A 4,647-nucleotide genomic window follows, 5' to 3' on the forward strand; every position below is an offset into this window, starting at 1 on the left:
CTTCTTAATGCATGGATCACCAAGAACCATGATCAAAGTGTGAACCCGGACCCAAAGAATTGGCTTACAATGGTTCGGGGGAAATACTTAGATTTTAGTCCGGAAAATGTAAGGTTGGCATTCAACTTGCCCATGATGCAAGGAGATGAACACCCTTACACTAGAAGGGTCAACTTTGATCAAAGGTTGGACCAAGTCTTCACAGTCATTTGTGAAGAGGGCGCCCAATGGAAGAGAGATTCAAGAGGAAAGCCAGTTCAATTGAGAAGGCATGACCTCAAACCCGTGGCTAGAGGATGGTTGGAGTTTATCCAACGCTCAATCATTCCGACTAGCAACCGATCCAAAGTTACTATAGACCGGGCCATCATGATTCATAGCATCATGATTGGAGAAGAAATAGAAGTTCATGAGGTTATAGCCCAAGAACTTTATAAGGTGGTGGACAAGTCCTCTACCTTGGCAAGTTTAGCCTTTCCTCATCTCATTTGTCACCTCTGTTATTTAGTCGGAATTGACATAGAGGGAGACATCCCCATTGATGAGGACAAGCCCATCACTAAGAAAAGGATGGAGCAAACAAGAGATCCCACTCATTATGAAATCCCTGAGATGTCTCAAGGGATGCACCTTCCTCCACAAAACTATTGGGAGCAAATCAACACCTCCCTAGGAGAATTGAGTTCCAACATGGGACAACTAAGGGTGGAGCACCAAGAACATTCCATCCTCCTCCATGAAATTAGAGAAGATCAAAGAATCATGAGAGAGGAGCAACAAAGACAAGGAAGAGACATTGAGGAGCTCAAGCACTCCATAAGATCTTCAAGAGGAAGAACAAGCCGCCATCACTAAGGTGGACCCGTTCTTTAATTTCCTTGTTCTATATTTTCCTGTTTTTCGAAAAATCATGCTTACGTTTATCTATGTTTGTGTCTTTTGATCATTAGTGTCTTAGTGTCTATGCCTTAAAGTTATGAATGTCCTATGAATCCATCACCTTTCTTGAATGAAAAATGTTCTTAATTGAAAAAGAGAAGAATTGCATGAATTTTAAATTTTATAACAGATTAATTATTTTGATGTGGTGGCAATACTTTTGGTTTCTGAATATATGCTTAAACAGTGCATAAATCTTTTGAATTTGTTGTTCATGAATGTTGGCTCTTGAAAGAATGATGAAAAAAGAAACATGTTACTGAGGATCTGAAAAATCATAAAAATGATTCTTGAAGCAAGAAAAAAAAGCAGTGAATACAAAAAAAAAGCGAAAAAAAAAGAGAGAAAGAGAAAAAGAAAGAAATAAAAGTGTGATACAAGGCAAAAAGAGTGTGCTTAAGAACCCTGGACACCTCTAATTGGGGACTCTAGCAAAGCTGAGTCACAATCTGAAAAGGTTCACCCAATTATGTGTCTGTGGCATGTATGTATCCGGTGGTAATACTGGAAGACAAAGTGCTTTGGGCCACGGCCAAGACTCATAAAGTGGCTATGTTCAAGAATCATCATACTTAACTAGGAGAATCAATAACACTATCTGGATTCTGAGTTCCTATAGAAGCCAATCATTCTAAATTTCAAAGGATAAAGTGAGATGCCAAAACTATTCAGAGGCAAAAAGCTAAAAGCCCCACTCATCTTATTAATACTGATCTTCATAGATATTTTTTGGAATTCATTGCATATTCTCTTCTCTTTATCCTATTTGATTTCCAGTTGCTTGTGGACAAGCAATAATTTAAGTTTGGTGTTGTGATGAGCGGATATTTGTACGCTTTTTGGCATTATTTTTAGAATGTTTTTAGTATGTTTTAGTTAGTTTTTAGTTAAAATTCACTTTTCTAGACTTTACTATGAGTTTGTGTATTTTTCTGTGATTTCAGGTATTTTCTGGCTGAAATTGAGGGACTTGAGCAAAAATCTGATTCAGAGGCTGAAAAGGACTGCAGATGCTGTTGGATTCTGACCTCCCTGCACTCTAAGTGGAGTTTCTGGAGCTACAGAAGCCCAATTGGCGCACTCTCAACGGTGTTGGAAAGTAGACATCCTGGGCTTTCCAGCAATGTATAATAGTCCATACTTTGTCCGAGATTTGATGGCCCAAACCGGCGTCCCAAATCAGCTCAAAACTGCCCGGCGTTAAATGCCGGAACTGGCACAAGAATGGGAGTTAAACGCCCAAACTGGCACAAAAGCTGGCGTTTAACTCCAAGAGAAGTCTCTACACGAAAATGCTTCAATGCTCAGCCCAAGCACACACCAAGTGGGCCCGGAAGTGGATTTTTATGTAATTTACTCATCTTTGTAAACCGTAGGCTACTAGTTCTCTACAAATAGGACCTTTTGCTATTGTATTTTCATCTGGAGATCTTTGAATCTTTTGATCACTTTAGATCTTAGATCAGATCTTGGTTCTTCTGGTTCCTTCTCTGGGGCCGAGGCCAATGATCACTTTTGTTCTTATATATTTTCAACGGTGGAGTTTCTACACACCATAGATTAAGGTGTGGAGCTCTGCTGTACCTCGAGTATTAATGCAATTAGTATTGTTCTTCTATTCAATTCGGCTTGTTCTTCTTCTAAGATATCACTTGTTCTTCAACTTGATGAATGTGATGATCCGTGACACTCATCATCATTCTCACCTATGAACGTGTGCCTGACGGGCGTTAGTGACAGACGCAAAAGAATCACTGGATTCTATTCCAACCTGATTGAGAACCGACAGATGATTAGCCGTGCCATGACAGGGTGCGTAGAACATTTTCACTGAGAGGATGGGAGGTAGCCACTGACAACGGTGAAACCCTACATACAGCTTGCCATGGAAAGGAGTAAGAAGGATTGGATGAAGACAGTAGGAAAGCAGAGAGACGGAAGGAACAAAGCATCTCCATACGCTTATCTGAAATTCTTACCAATGAATTACATAAGTATCTCTATCTTTATCTTTATGTTTTATTCATCATCCTTAACCATTTGAGTCTGCCTGACTGAGATTTACAAGGTGACCATAGCTTGCTTCATACCAACAATCTCCGTGGAATTGACCCTTACTCGCGTAAGGTTTATTACTTGGACGACCCAGTACACTTGCTGGTTAGTTATGCGAAGTTGTGATAAATAGTTGAGATTGTAATTGAGTGTACCATGTTGATGGCGCCATTGATGATCACAATTTCGTGCACCACCATGCACCACCTGTGTCCGCGTTCCTAAGGGCACCCCTCTCTTTCAAGAGGATTCGCGGCATGTCAAGCCCTGGTAAGGTTCTTTGTTTTGCATCGAATAAAACCACATGCTCCACCGTTTGTGCGGGCCCCCGTCAATTCCTTTGAGTTTCATTCTTGCGAACGTAGCTACAGCATTGCACGGGTTGATATGCGCAGCGCCTAGTATCCATCGTTTATGGCTAGGAAGAGGGGAAGATGCCAAATATTTACAACGCTCTGGTAGTAAAGGGTCGAGACATTGTTGGTCAACAAATTAACGTGACTTGTGAAGTACAGCAATTATTAGGAAATAATCGAGTTAGAGCTGTAGCTATGAGCGCTACAGATGGTCTAATGAGAGGAATGAAAGTGATTGATACAGGAGCTCCCCTAAGTGTTCCAGTGGGCGGAGCAACTCTAGGACGAATTTTTAACGTACTTGGCGAACCTATTGATAATTTGGGTCCTGTAGATACTCGCATAGCATCTCCTATTCATCGATCCGCGCCTGCCTTTATACAATTAGACACAAAATTATCCATTTTTGAAACCGGAATTAAAGTAGTAGATATTTTAGCTCCTTATCGCCGTGGAGGAAAGATTGGACTCTTTGGCGGAGCTGGAGTGGGTAAAACAGTACTTATTATGGAATTGATCAATAACATTGCCAAAGCTCATGGCGGTGTATCCGTATTTAGCGGAGTGGGGGAGCGTACTCGTGAGAGAAATGATCTTTACATGGAAATGAAAGAATCCGGAGTAATTAATGAAAAAACTATTGGAGAATCAAAAGTTGCTCTAGTGTACGGTCAAATGAATGAACCGCCTGGAGCCCGTATGAGAGTTGGTTTAACTGCCCTAACTATGGCGAAATATTTTAGAGATGATAATGAACAAGACGTGCTTCTATTTATCGACAATATCTTCCGATTCGTCCAAGCGGGATCCGAAGTGTCAGCCTTATTGGGTCGAATGCCTTCCGCTGTAGGTTATCAACCGACCCTTAGTACCGAAATGGATTCTTTATAAGAAAGAATTACTTCTACCAAAGAAGGGTCTATAACTTCTATTCAAGCAGTTTATGTACCCGCAGACGATTTGACCGACCCTGCCCCTGCTACGACATTTGCACATTTGGATGCTACGACCGTACTATCAAGAGGATTGGCTGTCAAAGGTATCTATCCAGTTGTAGATCCTTTAGATTCAACGTCAACTATGCTTCAACCTCGAATTGTTGGTTAAGAACATTATGAAACTGCGCAAAGAGTTAAACAAACTTTACAGCGTTACAAAGAACTTTAGAACATTATAGCTATCCTTGGGTTGGACGAATTATCCGAAGAGGATCGCTTAACTGTAACAAGAGCACGGAAAATTGAGCATTTCTTATCACAGCCTTTTTTCGTAGCAGAAGTATTTACCGGTTCGCCAG

General features: G+C 40.8%; 1 pseudogene; it reads left to right on the forward strand.

The window, feature by feature from the left end:
- Positions 1–3,428: 3,428 nt before the first annotated feature.
- The window catches only part of LOC127745729 (ATP synthase subunit beta, chloroplastic-like), a 1,269-nt pseudogene continuing 50 nt past the window's right edge, over positions 3,429–4,647 (forward strand).

This window comes from Arachis duranensis, chromosome 3 (assembly GCF_000817695.3).
Source record: "Arachis duranensis cultivar V14167 chromosome 3, aradu.V14167.gnm2.J7QH, whole genome shotgun sequence".
Classification (NCBI taxonomy): domain Eukaryota; kingdom Viridiplantae; phylum Streptophyta; class Magnoliopsida; order Fabales; family Fabaceae; genus Arachis; species Arachis duranensis.